The 10458-nt window shown below is 46.3% G+C and overlaps 1 pseudogene; it reads left to right on the top strand.

The window, feature by feature from the left end:
* The first annotated feature begins 3857 nt into the window (after window positions 1–3857).
* LOC136169060 (large ribosomal subunit protein uL18 pseudogene) lies at window positions 3858–4822 on the top strand (annotated as a pseudogene).
* Window positions 4823–10458: the final 5636 nt, after the last annotated feature.

The raw sequence follows: 10458 nt of genomic DNA, 5'->3' as shown, positions 1-10458 counted from the left end.
TGAAGGCCCAGGGCTGCCTGGAGATAAACTCTAGATGGCCATCTGACTCAGGAGATTCTCTGCCTCTTACATCATAAAAAGTCCCTTGACCTTTACATAGCAGAGAATCTGGGTTGGAACTAGAGAACGTCGTAGAGTGCATCACAGTGGCTTTTCTTTCCGGATGAGTAAAACTTTCTGTGATGACTTCCATGTGCTTGGCCTTTTCTCTATCAACACAAAACCACCATCACCAGGGAGGGGTCCAAGAGGGTGGCTTTCATCTTCAGCAGAAGACAAAGTCTTTGCCTGCCTTGAATTTCCTACAGGTTTGATAGCTGCGCTGAGCGCAGCTTGTTCTGCTCTGAGCAATGCCACGTGAGGGCACAGGGATGGCAGAGTCAAGTGCATTTTACGATTAGGAAGAACATTTCCACCCTACATGGTCACACTGTTCCTTCCTCCTGCTTCTTCATGGTCAGCTGGGGAACAGCAGTCTCCTACCCTATTGACCTGCCTCTGAGTCTATTTAAACAAAACCATAACGTTCAAATATCAGATCTGCCAGCTTATGTACGCACTTTGTGGGGTTTCTCAGTTGTTCCTTTAAAAACTCTTGGTTGAGGGACTTCCTTGGTGGTGCAGTGCTTAAGACTCCGTGCTCCCACTGCAGGGAGTTCCATTCCTGGTTGGGGAACTAAGATCCCACATGGCCGGGAAAAAAAAAAGTGTTGATTGAGCACCTACTATGTGCAGAGTGGTGGAGAGACACATATTTTGTCAACACTGGGCTGAAGGCGAGCTTGTGCTTCATAGATCATCTTTGCTGAGACATCAGAGGTTCACAGCTTGAGCTGAGAGTCTTCCCCAAGATGTCTGTGTTAACTGCCAAGCAATGATGGGGGCATCTTCAGGCCCTGGCTGTCTGATGACACATATTTCCAGTGCAAGGACGCCTACCTGGGATCCTTGAAATGCCCACCTCAGCCATGAACATCTTTCACTGTGTCCATGGGACCTGTCTCTTTTGGCCTATGCCTGAATGTCCACTTATCAGAGTCACTCTCTTCTTCAAAACATCACACCAGCACCACCTCCTCACTCTATTCCCTGCCTTCTGAGCAGGTATATCAGCAATTGACATTGTCCACTTGTTTGTTAGCATCTGTCTCCCCATGCAGGGAGGCCACCTCCCCCAAAGCAGAGAGGTTGGCTATTTGGCTCACGGCTGTGTCCCCAGCTCTAGAACAGAGCCTGGCAGGCCGGAGAGACTCCCTGTATTTTTCTAAATGAATGAATGGACGAGCAAACATACCCCCTTTCTTTACTATTTGCACCCAGTGGAATTCTTCAATTTCAGGCAAACCTATAATCACCACCACATTGTTGTTCAGTCGCTAAGTTGACTCTGTGCAACCCAATCGACTACCGCATGCCAGGCTTCCCTGTCCTTCACTGTCTCCCGGTGCTTGTTCAAACTCATGTTCATTGAGTTGGTGATACCATCCAACCAGGTTATCCTCTGCTGCCCCCTTCTTCTTTTTTTCTTAGTTTTTCCCAGCAGCAGGGTCTTTTCCAATGAGTCAGCTCTTTGCATCAACAGTGACCAAAGTATTGGAGCTTCAGCTTCAGCATCAGTCCTTCCAATGAATATTCAGGATTGATTTCCTTTAGGATTGACTGGTTTGATATCCTTGTTGTCCAAGGGACTCTCAAGAGTCTTCTCCAGCATCACAGTTTGAAAGCATCAATTCTTTGGCACTCAGCCTTCTTTATGGTCCAGCACTCAACATTTGTACACAACCACTGGAAAAACTATAACTTTGACTATATGGACCTTTGTCGGCACCTGGGGACTTCTAATTTTCCCCCATCAGTGAAACCTGGTTTTCCCCAAGCCCATAGGATGGCTCTGCACATCACGGCCCACGGAAGTTATGGCTGTCCTTTCTGGAGACACAGGCCAGGAAGAAGGGCTGGCAGAGCTGGCCATCGCTCTGTGATCGTACACCTCCTTGGATCTGCCTTCTCACCTTAGAGTAAATTGCAAACCTACCAAGGCCCAGGAGGTTGTGATGTCCAGCCTTGACCCTTGCCTCCAGCCTCCTACCTCCTCTTGGCCTACCTCTCTCTCCTGCTCAACGCCAGCAGCCCCTGGCCTCGTTGTGGTCTTTCTGGAAATCCCTCTGATGCCTCTTTCTTCTTCAAGTGTCAGTCCAGCCCCCCTCTTTGAGCAGCGTCTTCTGATGGGCTCCCTGGAGCGGCTTTCAGTTCCATGCTTCCTCCCAGTCAGTCCCCGCAGCCTGGCGTCTGTCACCGTCTGTGATTCTCTGGTTCATCTGTTCTCTCGGGAGAATGACAGCATTCATCCCTGATTCTCTGTGCAGGAAAAATTCCTGGGTCAATACCACCACCGACGGCAACATCAACAAGAATATCCACTGAATCAAGGGCTGCATGACTGCTCCAGGCACCTGCTGCTGTGTCTGTTTCCACGCCTGTCTGAATCTGCCAAGGCCACCTTAACAGAATACTACAGACTGAGTGCCTTGCACAACAGCAATGTATTTCCTCAGATCTGGAGGCTGGAAGTCCAAGTTTCAAGTGTCGGCAGGGTTGATTTCTCCCGAGGCCTGTCTCCTTGGTTTGCTGGGTCCTCACTTGGTCTTCCCTCTGTGTGTGTCTGTGCTTTTTTTTTTTTGACTTGGACAACTTTTAAAGTCTTTGTTGAATTTGTTACAATACTGCTTCTGCTGTTTATTTCTGGTTTTTTGACTGAGAGGTACGTGGGATGTTAGCTCCCCATCCAGGGATCAAACCCATACCCCCTGCACTGGAAGGTGAAGGTTCAACCACTGGATCACCAGGGAAGTCCCCTGTGCCTTTGTTCTAATCTTTTAAGGACACCAGTCAGATCGGGTCAGGGACCCCTAAAGACTTCACGTTAATGTAATTGCCTCTTTAAAGACCCCGTCTCTGAGTACAGTCAGACTCTGAGGTTCTGTGGGTTGGGATATCAGCACACAAATCTGGGGTGGGGGGACACCTAACAGCACACAGGCACACTCGCACCCCCATCCCCGGCCGGGCCCCCATCATCGGCGCCCCGCGCAAGCTCGCCCACTCTCCTCTGACTTTGACCTTCGGCCCCCAGTCTCCCTCCCACCCCTCCTCTCGGTGACCTTAGCATCCCTGTTGCTCATGTTTTACTCATAGAAGGTCTCTCCTCAGATCCTGTTTCTCAGGCTTGGTTATCCGGTTGCTCAGCCCACCACACAGCAATTACTCCATTTGCGGAGTGCTTACTCAGGGCTGGGTGCTGCCCCAGCACTGCCCACGCTTAAGCCTCACGTAACGCAGGAGGCGGCTCTGGCTACCCCCCATATTACAGGCAGAAACCAAGCTCACACAGGTCAAATGAGATGCCCCAGGTCATAGAACTGAAAGAAGGGGGACCTGGAGTGGGATCCAGACTTCCAGCTCCATGTTCCAAGTGCCGTGTTTGCCCACAGATTTCCAGAGCACATCATCCACGGGGTGAGGGGCTGAGACAGGCAGACTCACTTAGAGAGCAGAAGAGAGGCCGATCGATAAGAAACGGGAACATTAGAAAGAGCAGAATGAGAATAAAAAGCATGGGACTTCCATGGTGGTTCAGTGGTTAAGACTCTGCTCCCAAAGCAGGGGACCCAGGGTTCAATCCCGTACATCGGCATAAACCTAGCTGAGTGGTCAGGGAACTAGATGTCACATGCCTCAACTAAGAGTTCAAATGCCACAGCTAAAAAAAACCCAACAGACCTTTTTTCTCCCCCCCGGAGCCGTGCTGGTTCTGCAGCTCTGTGGCAAGCCGCGGAATCAGGCTTCTGTTCCGCAGGATGGGGTTTGTTAAAGTTGTCAAGAACAAGGCCTACTTCAAGAGATACCAAGTGGAATTCAGAAGAAGGTGAGAGGGCAAAACTGACTACTATGCTCGGAAATGATTGGTAATCCAAGATAAAAATAAGTACAACACACCTAAATACAGAATGATTGTTTGTGTAACGAACAGAGATATCATTTGTCAGATTGCTTATGCCCGTATAGAAGGAGATATGATAGTTTGTGCAGCTTATGCTCACGAACTCGCAAAATATGGGTGAAGGTTGGCCTGACAAATTATGCTGCAGCATATTGTACTGGCCTGCTGCTGGCCCATAGGCTTCTTAATAGGTTTGGTATGGACAAAATTTATGAAGGTCAAGTCGAAGTGACTGGAGATGAATACAGTGTGGAAAGTACTGATGGTCGACCTGGTGCCTTCACCTGTTACTTGGATGCAGGACTTGCCAGAACTACTATTGGGAATAAAGTTTTGGGGGCCCTAAAGGGAGCTGTCGATGGAGGCTTGTCTATCCCTCACAGTACCAAACAGTTCCCTGGTTGTGATTCAGAAAGCAAAGAATTCAGTGCCAAGGTGCACCAAAAGCACATCATGGGTCAGAACGTTGCAGATGACATGCGTTACCTGATTGAAGAAGATGAAGATGCTTACAAGAAACAATTCTCTCAGTACATAAAGAACAACGTAACTCCAGACATGATGGAGGAGATGTATAAGAAAGCTCATGCTGCAATACGAGAGAATCCAGTGTATGAGAAGAAGCCTAAGAAAGAAGTTAAAAAGAAGAGGTGGAACCATCCCAACATGTCACTCGCCCAGAAGAAAGATCAGGTAGCTCAGAAGAAGCCAAGCTTTCTCAGAGCTCAGGAACGAGCTGCCAAGAGTTAAACCAAACCACAATTTTCTATCAAGATTTTTCAGATAAGACAATAATAAACTTATTGAACAAGCAAAGAAAAACCCCAACAGAACAAAAAACAAAAAGATTCTTCGTGCCACAATGAAGACCTGGTGCAGCCAAATAACTAACTAAATAAAAATATTTTAAAAAGGAATAAAAAGTGTGGCAAGCTGGGTCTGTTTCCACAATGCCTAAGAGCCCTCCACACTTCAGTAGGTCCCCAATGCATCACCATACACCTCATCATAGGTTAGGTAAGAGCAAGAAAAGAACCTGCTCAGTTAGGACTGGCAGAGTCAGCAAATAAAAATACAAAACTCTCAATTAAATTTGAATTTCAGATGAACAGCTAAATACTTTTTAGTATAAGTATGTCCCATGTAATATTTGAGGCATGCTTTTACTCGAAATCTATTTCTTGCTTATCTGAAACTCAAGTTGATTGGGTGTTCTGTATTTTATCTCCCAACTTTGTTCACTACATACACTACATGCTTGATTTTGAAAAGGAAGAGGATGTACAATGTATCCTAGAGGAATTTCCTTCCAAAATGGATAAAATAAAATGTTGGGTACTTAAGTGATTCTTTATAATAGATGTCACAGACAAGAACTGTGTAAATGATAGAAGCCATAAATAAAGACTTAAAATAGAGCTTTATTTCTCTTTCATATAAGAAATTCCAGGTGTCAAAGGTCTACAGTGTCAGCTAGAATCTGGATTTTTCCTACCTTTCTCTTCTGCCATTCTTAGCATGTGACTTTCAGTCTTACTGTCACCTCATGAGCCAAGAGAGTTGCTGGAGCTCTGGCTATTACATCAGCATTCCAGGCAAGAAGCAAGGAGCAGGTGGAGGAAGAATATGAAAAAAGCAAATGCCAACTGTCTATCCCCCTTTTCATAAATTCTACTTGGCAACTTCTACTTATATCTCATTGGCCAGAACTTAATCACATGACCATATTTAGCAGCAAGAGAAGCTTGTAAATGTGTTAATAATTACATACATTGCCACATAGTAAAAAATTAAGGATTTGTTAGTAGAAGAAGGGGAGGATGGATATTAGGTAGGCAGGTAGACCATAAAACACTAGGTCCTCTTTCCTTACATATTAGGGCACCTGGTCTTTCTGTAGGAGGACTTTAAGGGCCTACCTTTGAAAAATATAGGCAATTTTAACATGTCTGATCTCTAGCTTTATAGACTTCACTTGTTATAATTCTAAGCCACCAAGGGTTACAATTTAATATAATAGAAGAGTAATAAAATAAAGCAGCAGATTGATCTTTTTATATCTCAAATCTAATTAAAAGGAATTTTTAAAGGAGAAGAGTAAATTCCTTGAAGAATAAATTCCAGGTCTCTCTGGATCTCCCCACTTTATCCTTAGATTATGATTCAATTCAGGCTTTGCCCAGATAGATCCTACTGTGCGGGGCATGGTGTAGGCCCAAGGGATAAACAGAGGGGGGAATGTTGCCCATTGATGGGTTACTTGCTCATGGAGGTTATATATGTGAGTGAAATGGTCTGAGACGGTGCCTGGGTTCCTTCCTGGTTGGATTATATGGGGAAATCACTCACATTCCTGACAAAACTCATCCAGTGGGGCAGAATTTTGGTCCACTGATGCTCCAGGTAGGCTGTAAAGACCTTCATTATCTACTGGAGTTCTTCCTAGTGACTCATGTTTGGGGGCAATTTTCTTTTCATTTTTGAAAAGTAATAATCTTATTTAATTATGATTTTTTGGCTGTGTTGGGTCTTTGTTGCTGCTCAAGCTTTTCTGTAGTTTCAGAGAGTTGGGGCTACTCTTCATCACTGTGCTGTTCTCATTGCGGTAGCTCTCTTCTTGCAGGGCGCAGGCTCTAGGTAGGGCATTTGGGCTTCAGCAACTGTGGCTCCCGGGTCCTAGAACACAGGCTCAGTAGTTGTGGCGCACAAGTTTAGCTGCTCTTCGGCCTGTCGAATCTTCTCGAATCAGGGGTCAAATCTGCATCTCCTGCATTGGCAGGTGGATTCTTCACCAGCGAACCACCTGGGAAGCCCCTGGGGCAATTTTCTGTCTCCTGAAATCACTCTGATTTGCACGAGTCTCTTGAATTCTGCTGAGAATATTCCCCCTTTTTAGATTTAGTAGGAAGCAAAGCTCTTAAAAGATGGGTGAGGGGTGGGGGAAGAAATCTCTGCTTTGCCCTCAATCATTAAGAGTGTGTATTGAGATGTTCAAAAGGGACTCACGGGCTTGATTTCAGCCACGGGTCTAGCCCTGAGAGGCCAGAATTCCCAACTCCAGGGGGGACAAATATGCAAAGGAGAGGTCAAGCTACTGCTTTGCATCCATCAGCTCAACAACTACTTGGAGGAGAAAAAAGATCGCAGCACCTTTGAGATCAGGGAAGAAAGCTTTTCAGTGGTCAGTGTCCTGCGAGTATCGCCCCCACGTGGAGGATCGGGGAATTGCTTCCTCTTATCTCCAGCAGGCTGAAGGAATCTTTATGGAGAGAACTCAGAGGACAACACAAGTACCCCAGTTGTTTGTTTCAGATGCTCAGTCGTGTCCGACTCTTTGCCACCCCATGGACTGCAGTGCAGCACGGCAGGCTTCCCTGTCCTTAACTATCTCCCGGTGCTTGCTCAAGCTCATGTCTATCAAGTCAGTGATGCCATCCAATCATCTCCTCCTCTGTCATCCCCTTCTCCTGCCTTCAATCTTTCCCAACATCAGAGTCTTTTCCAATGAGTCAGCTCTTCGAATCAGGTGGCCAAAGTATTGGAGCTTCAGCTTCAGCATCAGTCCTTCCAGTGAATATTCAGGGTTGATTTCCTTTAGGATTGATTGGTTTGATTTCCTAGATGTCCCAGGGACTCTCAAGAGTCTTCTCAAGCACCACAGTTCGAAAGCATCAATTCTTCAGCGTTCAGTCTTCTTTATGGTCCAACTCTCACATCCATACATGACTACTGGGAAAACCATAGCTCTGACTAGACACCTTCTTCAGCAAAGGTCCCCCACCTGACTCCCAAGGCCAGGTGCAACTCCCATCTGAGAAATCTAAAGGTGGGGAGGGGGCACCTGACTAAAGCACCCCCTGGTGGTGACATTCTTTCCCTGAGAGCCAGTGCAAGGTGGGAGCTTCTGGGGACCACTGTGCATCTGGGAGAGACTGAGATCCTCCCAAGGGATCACCTGGAGGGGAAAAGAGGCCTCAGAGGGAGAGGTCTGATCTCCAGGGACTGAGGATGGAATTACAAATAACGAAACACCAGCCAGAGTAGGTGTTTTCACAGTAGTCAAAAAGAACAGCAGGTGTCACCTCTTCCCTGTTGAAATCTCCAAAGACTCTCCAAAGTGCCTGGTCTGAGAAGTTTTGAATATTCGCTGAGCCCAGTAAGCAGTGATGCCAGTGCCTCTGGACCTCCCACTCCAGGTAAACCTTGTCTGTCACCTTCTCACATTTTCTTCCTGCAGTTTTGGAGCAGGCAAAGATCCCAGCTAGCAATTGCAGGGCTGCCCAAGTGGGAAAACAGGAGCTGGGGGTGGGGAGATGCTGTACCTTGGAAGGACTGATGCTGAAGCTGAAGCTCCAATACTTTGGACACCTGGTGTGAAGAGCTGATTCATTGGAAAAGACTCTGATGCTGGGAAAGAGTTAAGGCAGGAGGAGAAGCGGATGACAGAGGATGAGATGGTTGGATGGCATCACCAAATTGATGGACATAAGTTTGAGCAAGCTCCAGGAGATAGTGAAGGACAGGGAAGTCTGGCACGCTGTAGTCCATGGGGTCGAAAAGAGTCAGACATGACTTAGCAACTGAACAACAGGACATTTAAAATCCTGGCTGGAGAGAGAGGCTGGGCAGGTCAGATTTCCGTTTCAGATTTCATCCAAAGGTAGAGGAAACATTCCAGCAGATTTGGATTGACAGAAGGGCAAGATGAAGTTTTGTCTTTTGCATTCAATGAGCCCCACTTGTTCAATGTAACTTTTGCTACACGCAAAAGGTTTAAAAATATCCTAGGGTTAATCTCCTAGTTGCAGGAAAGCACAATAAGCAGTGCATTAATTAGGGCTCCATTTAACACTTCCTGCCTCACCTCTAAATACTTGTTTATGTGGCACTAGTTCTTCTAACATCTGCCTCATTTGTGCTGTATTTGTAATTCGGATTTTCTTTAAGTACCTGGGAGCCATGCTCTAACATTAACCAACTTTCTGGAACTTAATACAGATAAACTCATTTGGGGGCTCATCCATCTGGCACTTAATTCTAGAGGAATTAGGAGAATATTATTAGCCTGTTACCCAATGGTATGGGGGCTTTCCACATGGCTCAGTGGTAAAGAATTCTCCTGTCGATGCAGGAGAGTCAGGTTCCACTGATCTCTGGGTCAGGAAGATCCCCTGGAGGAGGAAGTGGCAACCTATTCCACTACTCTTGCCTGAAAAATTCCAAGGACAGAGGAGCCTGACTGGCTACAGTCCATGGGGTCGCAAAGGGTCCGACTGGACTGAGGGACTGAGCACACACATACCCCATTGCATGGGCTCTGAGAACAACGTATTTTCAGATACTTTGGCATATGTTTGAGTTTCATTTGCCTTTTATTTGGTAATAGGGACTCACATACTCAACTTTCTCCCAAATTGGACTATTGATCAAAATGAAGTGTCTGATTTTAGCTAACACATAATTAACCTTTACAATAAGATTGCAGCTGGACAGTTGAGGAGGCATTGAAAGGAATACAGAAGTAAGAGAGAAGATCTGGGCCTTTGGAGAGGTTTTTGCTGTGTGAACATTGGCTACGGTCCCAGCTCTGACAGGTGTCAGGCTTGGGGATAAACTTCTGTGTGTCTAGCACTCCCCATACAAAGATCAAAAAGGATGACCAGGACTTCTCTGCTGGTACAGTGGAGAAGAATCCACCTGCCAATGCTGCGGACACAGGTTCCATCCTTGGTCCAGAAGGATTCCATGTGCCTCAGAGTAGCTGAGCCTGAGTGCCAAAACCACTGAAGCTTGCAAAAAGAGGGGCCACCGCAATGAGAAGTCCAGGCACTGCAACAAAGGGTAGCCCCCACTCACAACTAGAAAAAGCCCGCGCTCAGCAACAAAGAAGAGCCAATGCCACCAAAAATAAATTTTAAAACAGGATGACCAGCTTGTCCTAAACCTATGACACAGGGGAGCCAGGCAGTTAGGGTATCACGGCTTAACCGATACCACACAAGTTAGACACTTCTCAGATCTTCATCCACAGGAGGCTGCCCCAATGTGATTTTTTTTTTTTCTTTTTAGTGATTTGTAAAATTGTGAAAAGTATACACAATATAGGACTTCCCAGGTGGCACTAGTGGTAAAGAACCAGTCTGCCAATGCAGGAGACATAAGAGATGCAGGTTCTATCCCTGGGTGGAGAAGATCCCCTGGAGGAGGGCATGGCAACCCACTCCAGTATATTGGCTTGGAGCATCCCATGGGCAGAGGAGCCTGGAGGGTCCCTAGGGTCCCCCAGAGTCAGACATGACTGAGCGACTTTCACTTAATGGGTATGAAGTGGTGTCTCATTGTGGTTTGACATGAATTTCTCTAGTGACTAATGATGTTGAGCATCTTTATATGTGCTTTTTGGTCATTTGTATACCTCCTTTAGAAAAATGTCTATTCAAATCCTTTGCCCATTTTTG

Source organism: Muntiacus reevesi, chromosome 5 (genome assembly GCF_963930625.1).
Source record: "Muntiacus reevesi chromosome 5, mMunRee1.1, whole genome shotgun sequence".
Classification (NCBI taxonomy): Eukaryota; Metazoa; Chordata; class Mammalia; order Artiodactyla; family Cervidae; genus Muntiacus; species Muntiacus reevesi.
The sequence above is the reverse complement of the archived record's forward strand: the minus strand, read 5'-3'. Positions and strand labels throughout refer to the sequence as shown.